The 13,212-nt window shown below is 44.1% G+C and overlaps 1 protein-coding gene across 2 annotated transcripts in view; it reads left to right on the top strand.

The window, feature by feature from the left end:
- dacha (dachshund a) overlaps positions 1 to 13,212 on the top strand; it is a 387,374-nt gene that overhangs the window by 135,195 nt on the left and 238,967 nt on the right. The window lies entirely within an intron of this gene.

A 13,212-nucleotide genomic window follows, 5' to 3' on the forward strand; every position in this document is an offset into this window, starting at 1 on the left:
AAGTGAGCAATCAGTTATACAGCTCCGGGACAGAGGGGTCACTCAGTCCCTGATGTTGGAGGGGGAACCTAAACTTACCCCACTGAAGACCAAGTCCCCTGATCAGTGAAATGGGTGGAGAATCTGTGTTTGCATCCCTCAATCAGGTCCACTTCGAGTAAGACCTTGGTTCAGGCCTTGTTACGGTAGGAATTGTCCCTGAACTACCAGTAGTGTGATTGGATTTCCTTCTTGGAAAGGGTTTGACTGATAGCAAGGTGTTAAGTGACAGGAAAGAGGCCAATGCCAACCAGCAAAAGTCTGCAGGAGGGCAAAAAGCAGGGGAAGTTCCAGAGGCCCAAAAACTGTGAAATACCACTCATAAACATTAATTGACGGCTGCTCGAATGTAGCAAGACCAAAGTCTGGCCACTAGGTTTAAAAAGAGGCCATGGAAGGGCCAATATAATTTAAAATCAACTCCCAGAATATCCCCGAATTAAACAGGGTCCAGAGAAGTCCCAGAGCAGAGAAAGAGGTAGTGAGGTGGTGACACACATAGGTGAACAGCCTGAAGGAAGGCAAACTATTAAACCAGGAAAGGAAAAGATTAAGGAATGGCTGGAAATATGGCTGGGAGAAACCTTCTTTCCACGACTAAATAGGGACAAAGGGAGTTCCGAAACCAATGAGTAGATAGTGAGGGACATGCTCTTGCATGTCCCTCACTTTAGCTGAAGCTGCACCTCCATGTGAGGGCAGTGGTGTTCCAAGGAACAGAACTCTTCTTCCAAAATTAAAGGCTAGAAAGCCTACAGCTTTATGGCAAATTTAAATGAGGACCAGGAAATGTGATTTGATTTATTATTGTCACATGTATTAGCATACAGTGAAAAGTATTGTTTCTTGCGCGCTATACAGACAAAACATACCGTTCATAGAGAAGGAAACAAGAGAGTGCAGAATGTAGTGTTACAGTCATAGCTAGGGTGTCGAGAAAGATCAACTTAATGCAAGGTAAGTCCATTCAAAAGTCTGACAGCAGCAGGGAAGAAGCTATTCTTGAGTCGGTTGGTGCGTGACCTCAGACTTTTGTATCTTTTTCCCGAAGGAAGAAGGTGGAAGAGAGAATGTCCGGGGTGCGTGGGGTCCTTAATTATGCTGGCTGCTTTGCTGAGGCAGTGGGAAGTGTAGACAGAGTCAATGGATGGGAGGCTAGTTTGCATCATGGATTGAGCTACATTCACAACCTTTTGTAGTTTCTTGCGGTCTTGGGCAGAGCAGGAGCCTTACCAAGCTGTGATACAACCAGAAAGAATGCTTTCTATGGTGCATCTGTAAAAGTTGGTGAGAGTCGTAGCTGACATGCCAAATTTCCTGAGTCTTCTGAGAAAGTAGAGGCGTTGGTGGGCTTTCGTAACTATAGTGTCAGCATGGGGAGACCAGGACAGGTTGTTGATGATCTGGACACCTAAAAACTTGAAGTTCTCGACCCTTTCTACTTAATCCCCATTGATGTAGACAGGGGCATGTTCTCCTTCCTGAAGTCGATGACAATCTCCTTTGTTTTGTTGACATTGAGGGAGAGATTATTGTTGCCACACCAGTTCACCAGATTCTCTATCTCATTCCTGTACACTGTCTCGTCATTGTTTGAGATCCGACCCACTATGGTGGTGTCGTCAGCAAACTTGAAAATCGAATTGGAGGGGAAAGTTCTCAAATTGGCCCAGAGAGAATAAGGGTGATGTCTCACTTAGTTGAAATGCCACCAAGTGGTACAGCAAGAGCTGTGTAGACCATGCACACTGGGGCAGTAGTGTTTAAAAAAACATGGAGCCAACTACCCAACTGACCAGCAGAGGGAATCCAACCAGGTTGCACCCCATACCACCCAACTTAGTGTAGAATCACGAGGCAACCTGACAGGCCTGCGCACTGCCTTTAAAATGAGCATGAACAACACCCCCAGGCTATAGCACTGTCATCCTACCTGGTAAGGATACGGAGAAGTCCCTTTCAAAAGGCCATTTTCTTGTCATCTGGGCCCAGAAAGGCTGACTCAAGCGTAGGAGCTGACTGCCTGCCTGTTGGCATACCAATCTAAAGCACCTCGCAATAGAAACTGGAACACTGCAGTTGTGCTCGCACCTGAGCCGGACAGCAAACAAATCAAAACAACGTTCTGTTTATGGACAGTGAGAGAAGAAATGAGTGTGGTTCAAATAATGCCCCTTCGATCGCTAACAGTTTAACACCTCAGACCTATTTTCAAAATATCGTGCAATTAGGGCAGCACTGCAGCACAGTGACCCGGGTTCGATTCCCGGCTTGGGTCACTGTCCGTGTGGAGTTTGCACGTTCTCCCCGTGTCTGCGTGGGTTTCCTCCGAGTGCTCCAGTTTCCTCCCACAGTCCAAATATGTGCGGGTTAGGTAGGTTGGCCATGCTCAATTGCCCCTTCGTGTCAGGGGGACTAGCTAGGTAAATGTATGGGGTTATGGGGATTGTGGTTGGGTTGAATGGCCTCCTTCTGCACTGCAGGATTCGATGATTATAGTTTTATTAATATTCTATATATTTATATTTGAATATGAGGAATTGATCACCATAGGTTGAGCGAGCATCAAATTCTATTGGACAACGCTGGTATGGAGACCCAATTTTTACCCAAAGTTTGTTGCTTCGTCCGCTCCAATGTCTTCCCTGTGTTCACTGATATTTCATCAATTCACTGCTAACATTGCCATTAGTCTCCTTCGCTGCTATCCCCGACTGGGGTTGGAATCAGAAGGTTGTGGGCTAAAGCCCAACTGAGTACATACTCTGGGCTCATACTCCAGTGGAGTGCTGAGGGAAAAGAGCTTGCATGTTCAGGTGGATGACATTCTCGCATGCCATATATCCCAGTATCCTGGACAAGCATCGGACAAACACAAGAACAAAAATATGGATTATCTCATTGCTGTGAGTGAGCCTTTGCTGCTGGGTACAAATTGACTGTCATGTCTGTCAATATAATGATAGTGGCCACACTTCAAAAGCACTTTGACAAATCCCGAGATGTGAAAGCCACAATGCAAATGCAAATGCAAGTTCTTCCTCACTGCCACAACAAATTTGATCTGCTAGTTCAGTAAGTTATAGCCACTGAGGAAACAATGAGGTTGACTGGCCATTGGAACCCATTGACTCAAAGAGCTGGATTTTACTGTGGGCTTCAGGACCCCGGTGACACAGTGAATAGTGGGCCCTGAATCTGCATTTACTGCCATGGAGACAGGCTGGGCAATTTTACCGTTGATGGTCCACTAATTGGCCATCAGTCAGCCTGCTGCTCAATTCAAGGGAGGTGATGGCCTAGTGGTATTAGGACTAGACTATTGATCCAGAAACTCAGCTAATGTTCTGGGGACCCAGGTTCGAATCCCACCGTGGCAGATGGTGGAATTTGAATTCAATGAAATAGATATCTGGAATTAAAAATCTACTAAAGACCATGAAACCCTTGTCAGAAAAACCCATCTGGTTCTCTAATGTTCTTTAGGGAAGGAAATCTACCATCCTTACCTGGTCTGGCCTACATGTGACTCCAGAGCCACAGCAATGTGGTTGATTCTCAACTGCCCTCGGGCACCAGGGATAGACAATAAATGCTGGCCATCCAGCGATGCCCATCTCCCGCGAATGAATTTTTTTAAATTAAGGATGGCATGCAGGCTACTGCCACTGCCAACTGAATCAGAGGGATGTGCGGATGCTGCTGAGGCAAATCGGATAGTGCACTCAGAAAAGGAAATAAAAATTTAACTTCAACATGTCTGGGGGCGATAGGCCGCAGCATTTACACGGAAACCCCTCCAAGTGATTGTTGGGGTTAAAGGGTTGCCTTTCCTCCCATTGTGGGCTGTGGCGCCTTCAGTTGCAATGGCACCATCAGACTGCCCCAGGGAGGTCCCTCCACATGGTGTGGCCCTGCTTCGTCTTCAGCAGATTGTCAGCAGCCCCACTAAAATTGACTTTTGTTGAGCCCTTGCAAATTATTTGCCCACCCCCTTGGAGCAAGTAGCTGGTCCACTTTCCCAGCAGTTCACTGGCTGCTCACTATTTTATCAGCCTGCCCACCTCTGCTCCCGCCACCCAGGGTTCACTAAAATTCCATCTAAAGTCCAGCTCTGTTCTTGTGGAACTTCACCAAAAGCGTAGCAATGTTTAAGAATAATTTTAGGCTTCAATTAGTAAAATGCTCAATTTATTTAAAAGCTATGGGGAATACTTGCATTTAATATTCATCCTTCTTTCCGCATCAGTGTGATGAATATATGTGAAGGTTATGAACCTGTACAAACACATCTTGTGCGTTGCTGTGTACATAATATGCTCAGCAAGCTGTATGGATACCCACTGAAACACCATAATAGAAACAGATTATATAAAATAATAATTGGATTAATCTTTGCTTGGTTTCATGTACTATTCAGCCACTAAATGTCACACAAATGTGAAATGCTATCCATTTCACAAAAAGGGCCGATTGTGGGAGAAGCCTCACGTATCACTGTCAGGATGCGCCAGAACAGAGAAAAATTAAAACCAGGTTTCAATAAGGATAACACCGCAATGAGACTGTGGCCATGACTCTCATTTTTTAAAATTGGTTTTGCACTATTCTCATAGGTAAGCGGGGAAATGGGGTGTGTATGAGGGGGAAGAAGAGAGGAAGGGGAAGAGAGAAGTGGTGAGAAGAGAAGAGAGGGAAAGAGGAGAGAGGTAAAAGGAAGAGAAGGAAACTAGAATAATGGTGGAGAGGGGCTGAGATGGGGGTGGGGGGGAGAGAGAAAGTGGGGGATAGTGAGAGCGAGGGAGAGAGAAAAAAACCCAACTCATCCTCATGAATCATGGACATATCTTGTGGCTGTTATCAATGAAAAGATAAAGTTGCAACATGATCAAAGTGTCTACTTCGGTTCAAAGAAGGGTGCTGGAAATTGGAAATGGAAACAGAAAAAAATGTTGGGACTGATAAGCATTTGTGGAGAGAAAAACAGAATTAACGTTTCATAACCATTGGTCACGGACTTGAAACGTTACTCTGTTCCTCCCGCCATAGGAGTTTGATTTGATTTGATTTATTATTGTCACATATATTAGTATACAGTGAAAAGTATTGTTTCTTGTGCGCAGTACAAAGCATACCGTTCATAGAGAAGGAAACAAGAGAGTGCAGAATGTAGTGTTACAGTCATGCTAGGATGTAGAGAAAGATCAACTTAATGCAAGGTAGGTCCATTCAAAAGTCTGATGGCAGCAGGGAAGAAGCTGTTCTTGAGTCAGTTGGTACGTGACCTCGGACTTTTGTATCTTTTTCCCGACGGAAGAAAATGGAAGAGAGAATGTCCGGGGTGCGTGGGGTCCTTAATTATGCTGGCTGCTTTGCCGAGGCAGCAGGAAGTGTAGACAGAATCGATGGATGGGAGGCTGGTTTGCGTGGTGAATTGGGCTACATTCACGGCCTTTTGTAGTTTCTTGTGGTCTTGGGCAGAGCAGGAGCCATACCAAGCTGCGATACAACCAGAAAGAATGCTTTCTATGGTGCATCTCCAGGTGATAGGAGAAACAGAAGACATTGAATACGACAAAGGCTATGGGTCCTGACAACAATCCAGCAGTAGTACCAGTAAGTACTTGTGTGCCAAACCCAGCTGTACCCCGAGCTGAGCTATTCCAGTACAGCTGGCATCTATTCGTAATTTGGAAAATTACCCAGGTAGGTGCTGTTCACAAAAAACAGCCAATTAATGCCCCATCAGTCGACTCTCGATCATCAAAAGTGCTGGAAGGTAACAGTGCTATTAAATGGCATTTAGACGCAATAACCTATTCATTGATGCTCTGATTGGGTTCTACTCAGGATCACTCAGCTCCAGACTGTTGTATATTGGAGAATTGATGCTCGGAAGCACAGAGAATTAAAGATAACAGAGTTTATTTAGACAGTGATTTCTCTAAGTGGCTGCTTCTTCCCTCTGGCAGTTTCCCACGTCAGTGATCAGTGATGTCACTTCTGATGAATACATGAATATATTAATATACAGCGTTTAGTGCAGCTACCAAAAATCAATAATAATACATATCGTTTCCTCCTCCTTTAAACTGAACATCTCCAACAAATTCAAACATGTGTAACATAAACAATAGTCAGTAAGTCAGACGGTCTAGAGATCGTCGCTCTCGGAATGGTTGGCGGCAAATCTCTGGCGTCTCTCCACTGATTGTAACCTCTGGCATTTTCGTCTTTGCTTGTCTTTCATCAGTGGTTGGTTTGACCGGCGTTGACATTCTAACCAGAGGTTGGTTCTGTGTTTGGTCCACAGGTAAGGTTGTCTTCCTCAACAGCCTCTGTTGGTATCAGGGTTGCAGGAAGTTTCAGGTTAGGGACTTTGTCCAGTTGAATCCAGATTTTCAGCAGGTTCCATTTCCAGTGGATTGAGTCTCCTCGCCAACAGCTGCTTGCATGCCTCCTCCAGATGTCATCGTCTCTGGTTTGGACAGTATATGAGACAGGTCCAGTCTCTGCAAGGATTGTGGCAGGAATCCATTTCTTTCCTGTGCAGTAATTCCTAGCCAAAGCTCTGGTGAAGACACACAGTTTTGCTTTGCTTTCTTGCCTTTCTGTCTGTCCTTGTTGTTATTGTTGTATGATTTATTTCACTTTCGGAGGTTTCAAAAAGTCAATGCCAAACATAGTTGACTCTTAATCATTAATAATGCAGGAGAGGTTTTGGTTGAGAATGGATGGTATTCCTGTACATCAGTAGGAATTTGCTGAGATATTTGATCAGCAAACCACATTTGTAGCAGGATGGTGCAGTGCAGACCTGATATATTGAATATCATTCTCTTTCAGGAAACTTTCAAATTCTTGGGAGACAAATTGAGGTCCTTGTCACTTTTCAATTGTTCAGGGAATCCAAATCCACTAAAGACTAGCCTTTCGATAGTCTTTTCCGATGAAGTTGATTTCATTGTAGCAACTTCTGGCCACTTTGCAAGAACATTGACTGTTACTGAGAGTATATGCCCTTCAAAGGTTCCACAGGATCTACATGCACTCATTGCCATGGCTCTTCTGGCCATTCTCATGGTTTCAGCAGTACTAAGAGTGGCTGGTTTCTTATTGTTGGTTAGGAAGAACACATTTCAGCTTTCTCTTCAATTTCTGTGATCAATTCAGGCCATCACAAATAATTCCTGGCTATTTCCTGAATGCTTCCAATCTGCAATGGCCCATGTTTAACTTGTCTAACTCTCACCTTCTCAATGGTGGCACAACGATCACTCTGAGCCTCCAAAGAAGACTGTATTGTCAACTCCAATCTTCTTGAGGTGTACAGTTTCAAGTTAGTTGTTAGTTCTGAGGTCTTCCCTCAAAATACCATGTCCAACATTTCTGAGAATATTGGATTTCTCTGAGTGTACTTGCTCACTTGTTCAGAAGTGACTGCTGTGCTGTCTACCTGCTCAAAGTAGACGATACTTCCGCTTGAGCAGTTTGATGAACTACTAGGTCGTGGTAAGCTTGACAATCCATCCACATTACAATGTAGACTTGATTGTCGATACTAGATGGTATAAGTATGTGCAGACAATATCAATGTCCATCTCTGCATTCTACTTGCTGCCAGTGATGGATTTCCTATGTATAGTCCAAAAATGATACTTAATGGATAATGGTCCATCCACAATGTGAACTTTCTTCTGTACAGGAATTGATGAATGTCTTTACTCCAAAGATAATTCCAGTGTTTCCCTTTCAATTTGTGCATGGTTACTTTCAGCCTTGCTCAAGGTTCGAGATGCAAAAGCATTGGGTCTTTCTTCATCTGATGGCATGATGGAGGACACCACTGAACAAAGAACAAAGAACAATACAGCACAGGAACAGGCCCTTCGGCCCTCCAAGCCCGTGCCGCTCCCTGGTCCAAACTAGACCACTCTTTTGTATCCCTCCATTCCTACTCCGTTCATATGGCTATCTAGATAAGTCTTAAACGTTCCCAGTGTGTCTGCCTCCACCACCTTGCCTGGCAGCGCATTCCAGGCCCCCACCACCCTCTGTGTAAAATATGTCCTTCTGATATCTGTGTTAAACTTCCCCCCCTTCACCTTGAACCTATGACCCCTCGTGAACGTCACCACTGACCTGGGGAAAGCTTCCCACCGTTCACCCTATCTATGCCTTTCATAATTTTATACACCTCTATTAAGTCTCCCCTCATCCTCCGTCTCTCCAGGGAGAACAACCCCAGTTTACCCAATCTCTCCTCATAACTAAGCCCCTCCATACCAAGCAACATCCTGGTAAACCTCCTCTGTACTCTCTCCAAAGCCTCCACGTCCTTCTGGTAGTGTGGCGACCAGAACTGGACGCAGTATTCCAAATGCGGCCGAACCAACGTTCTATACATCTGCAACATCAGACCCCAACTTTTATGCTCTATGCCCCGTCCTATAAAGGCAAGCATGCCATATGCCTTCTTCACCGCCTTCTCCACCTGTGACGTCACCTTCAAGGATCTGTGGACTTGCACACCCAGGTCCCTCTGCGTATCTACACCCTTTATGGTTCTGCCATTTATCGTATAGCTCCTCCCTACATTATTTCTACCAAAATGCATCACTTCGCATTTATCAGGATTGAACTCCATCTGCCATTTCTTTGCCCAAATTTCCAGCCCATCTATATCCTTCTGTAGCTTCTGACAATGCTCCTCACTATCTGCAAGTCCTGCCAATTTTGTGTCGTCCGCAAACTTACTGATCACCCCAGTTACACCTTCTTCCAGATCGTTTATATAAATCACAAACAGCAGAGGTCCCAATACAGAGCCCTGCGGAACACCACTAGTCACAGGCCTCCAGCCGGAAAAAGACCCTCCCACTACCACCCTCTGTCTTCTGTGACCAAGCCAGTTCTCCACCCATCTAGCCACCTCTCCCTTTATCCCATGAGATCCAACCTTTTTCACCAGCCTACCATGAGGGACTTTGTCAAACGCTTTACTAAAGTCCATATAGACGACATCCACGGCCCTTCCCTCATCAACCATTCTGGTCACTTCTTCAAAAAACTCCACCAGGTTAGTGAGGCATGACCTCCCTCTCACAAAACCATGTTGACTATCGTTAATGAGTTTATTCCTTTCTAAATGCGCATACATCCTATCTCTAAGAATCTTCTCCAACAACTTCCACTGCTGCAACACCATAGGGGGATGTTTACACACTGTTTTGGTTTGTTCTGCTTCTTATTACTTTTACTCGTAGCTTGAATTTTCTTCCAGAATGCATGCCCAATGTGTCCTTTTTTCCCTCAGCTTCTGCATACTATGACTTTACACTAGCATTCCGTACATTCCCTGACATTGCACATCTGTGACATGTATGAGTTTCAAAACTCTTATGTGTCAATCCAGCTGACATGTTGTGTTTGACTACACAAACTCAGTTGCTAAGCTTCTTTTGTTGTCAGCTCCATCGAAACAGCAATTTCCATGGCCTTTTTTCAGATTACGGTTACTCTCGGTCGGCAAACGTTTCCATATTGCTTCACTTTGCAGACCACAAACAAACCTGTCCTGAATTGTGTCATTCAGCACATCACCAAACTCACAATACACTGCAAGTCTTTTTAGCACAGCCACAAATTGCACAATTGATTCCACCTCTTCTTGATTTCTTTTGGGGAATCTGAAGTGCTCTGCAATCACTGAAGGCTTTGGTGAAAAATGTGTTTGCAAAATATTTATGATCTGTTCATTTGTTTTCGTGCCTGCCTTCTCCTGTTGCACTGAACTTCGGAGGAGATTAAAACTGGAGCCCTCCATCACACTCAAGAATGTAGGCACCCTGATATCTTCAGCTATTTTGTTTGCCTGCGCAAAATAGTAAAAAAACACTCCGTATAGGAGCTCCATCGCTCCACATTTTCATCAAAGGGTTGCAAGATGTTGAATACTCCTTCATTTTTTTACTAACAGAGGTACTCTGTATGCACACTTTGCAACACATTTCCAGCAGCTGCCTTGATTATTTTTTTTAAACAGGGCAACAAGCTTCAGCCTCCTTTTAAACACACCCAACTCTCTTAATTGCTTTGTGGAGGATTGTTACTCACATCTACCTCGTCCGCTATGTCCATCACACATGTGAAGAACTTCTCTTCTCAGTCTTGTGTTTCCTGTCACAGTCCAAAGTTGTGCAGGTTAGGAGGATTGGCCATGCTAAATTGCCCCTTAGTGTCCCAAGATGTGTAGGTTAGAGGGTAAATGCATGGGATTATGGGGATAGTGTGGTGGTGGGTCTGGGTGAGATGCTCTTTCGGAGAGGCAGTACAGACCCAATGGACCGAATGGCCTCCTTGTGCATTGTAGGGATTCTATGATTCTATTCTGTAATTCCATTAATACGTAGTGCTTAGTGCAGCTGCCAACAATCAATATTAACACTGATCTCATTACACCCCTTGGTTCAAACATGGGCAAAAGAGCTGAACTCCAGAGGTGAGGTGAGAGTGACTGCCTTTGACATCAAGGCAGCATCTGATCAAGTGAGGTATCAAAGAGCCTTGGCAAAATTGCAGTAAATGGGAGTCGGGGGAAAGCAGTCCACTGGTTGGAGTCATACCTGGCGCATGGGAAGATGGTTATGGTTGTTGGAGGTCAATCATCTCAGTTCCAGGACATCACCATTTCTCAGGATAGTATCCTCGGCTCACCCATCTTCAGCTGCTTCATCAATAACCATCCCACCATCAAACTGCCAGAAGTGTCTTTGTTCACTGCACAACGTCCAGCAACAATCACAATTTCTCAGACACTGAAACAGTCCATGTCCATACACAGCAAGACCTGAACAAAATTTAGGCTTGGGCTGATAGGTCGCAAGTAGCATTCATGCCACCCAAGTGCCAGGCAATGGCCATCTTCAATAAGGGAGAATCCGACCATATCCCCTTGATATTCAATGCATTACCATTGCTACATCCCCCACTATCGAGCTGGGGGTTAACACTGACCAGAAACTGATTTGGACCAGCCATATAAATACCATAGCTACAACAATAATCAAAGGTTGAGAGTTTTGTGACAAGTAACCTCCTGATTCCCCAAAGACTGCCCACCATCTACAAGGCACAAGTCAGGAGTGTGATAGAATGCTCTCCCCAAGCCTGGATGAGTGCAGCTCAAGCAACTCTGAAGAAGCTTGTCACCATCCAGGGCAAAGCAGCCCACTTGATTGGCATTCCATCCACCAACTTAAACACTCCATCGCCACTGACACAGTGGTAGCAGTGTGCACTATCTACAAGATGCACTGGAGAAACTCATCAAGTCTTCTTTGACAGAACCGTCAAAATGCCACCCAAGTGCTATATGCTGTCCAGGGGGGCATTTTGCTGCAAACTTGTTTCTGCTCAACTTCACTCGAGGGCTTTTAAGGAGTCAAACTATTTGGGCAATTTTGCCACAAGATTAGCGAGCATCTAAACAAAACGTTGTTTATTTGTTAACCTTAAAGTTAAAATTTATTTATGAGGGTCACAAGTAGGTTTACATTAACACTGCAGTGAAGTTACCGAGAAGATCCCCTAGTCGCCACACTCTGGTTACCTGGGGTACACTGAGGAAGAATTTAGCATGGCCAATGCATCTAATCAGCACGTCTTTCAGACTGTGGGAGGAAACCCACGCAGGCACGGGGAGTATGTGCAGACTCTGCACAGATAGTGACCCAAGCTGGGAATCAAACTCTGGTCACTGGCACTTTGAGGCAGCAATGGCAACCACTGTGCCATCGTGTAGCCCTCTGATGGTTGTCTATGTAGTGGTCAAGTCTAGGAGTCCCTGCTGATGGCTGTCTTGAAGCCCAGCTGAACTTGCCCCAACCACAAACTCAATGCAGACCAGGAATTGAGCATGGGCCTATGTGGTTTGTGCGACACTGGCTCGTGCTCTAATCATTAGCCCATCAAGCAGATTCTGGAGTTAGCTTTGATGGCAATTACAATCGTGAACCTATTGGACCTATCAATAGCCCTCATTTGTGTGGTATTGTAGGTAAGAAAGAGAAATAAAATTAATCTTTTCGGTGAAAAAGTGAACCTGCTAAGGTATAAGAATGTCTTATCCTTTTTGTATTAGGTAATTTTTAAAAAAGATTTGAAATGATAAATGTTCAGTTCCTTTAACTATTCCAACCGATTTGCTAGCGGAAATATTGACACCGGCAAAAACAATTTGTTAACCACCAAAGCATAGTCTTGAGTAACAAGAATGAACTGTACCAGTACTAATAAACTGGAGCTTTTAAAATTGGAGATATATTTTATTAAAGATGAACTGAACTGGGATTTGTTAAATCACAGATTAAACTATATGGACAGCTTCATCTGCTTTTATTCTCTACTGGAACACTCTTTCCTGTCAGAAATTTTCATGTGCATTCCCATCAATTAAAGGTTTATTAAAGAAAATGAAAAGATGGGCTATCGGAAGATGGGAAAGAATGGTCAGACAATGGCTGATTGTGTCCAAGTGTTCTGATAATGTGTGTGTGTGTGATCCAGTATAGGTTGGCTCTGGATGATGAATGACTGGTCACATATATAGGTTGGCTCTGGATGATGAATGACTGGTCACATATATATCATGTGCATTTTCCTAATTTTTTAATGCCATATATATGCAGGCAAATGCCCCATTTTGGCTATACTTTATGTTGTTAATGGCCAGTGTACCCAATGATGTTCAACAGTGTCACTGAATGGGAGTGTGCACATTTTAACCACTCTTGCTTGACAGGTAGACAGTCGACCAGTGAAATGTGTGTAAAGGTTTACATTACTTACGATACGCATTGCTTTAAATTGAAGTCTACAGAAGATGTAGATGTAATTATGGACTAAGTTTGACACTGTTCTGATGTTGAAACCTGTCACAGGTTACAAATAATTCACTCTCCCTGTGACAAAACCTTGAAGCCACCTACTTTTTTTTTTACAAAATAAGTGAATATTTTTTTTCTGTCAGATTCTGCAACTTAGCAGGCAAGTGTACTGCTTGATTTCATAATAAACCATACAGCCAGAGAAGGCTGGATCATGGATACCTGATCTGTGCCAAGTTGGACAACCTAGAAGGGATGACGTCAGAACACAATTTTTGGTCTCAGC

Source organism: Mustelus asterias, chromosome 4, assembly GCF_964213995.1.
Source record: "Mustelus asterias chromosome 4, sMusAst1.hap1.1, whole genome shotgun sequence".
Classification (NCBI taxonomy): Eukaryota; Metazoa; Chordata; class Chondrichthyes; order Carcharhiniformes; family Triakidae; genus Mustelus; species Mustelus asterias.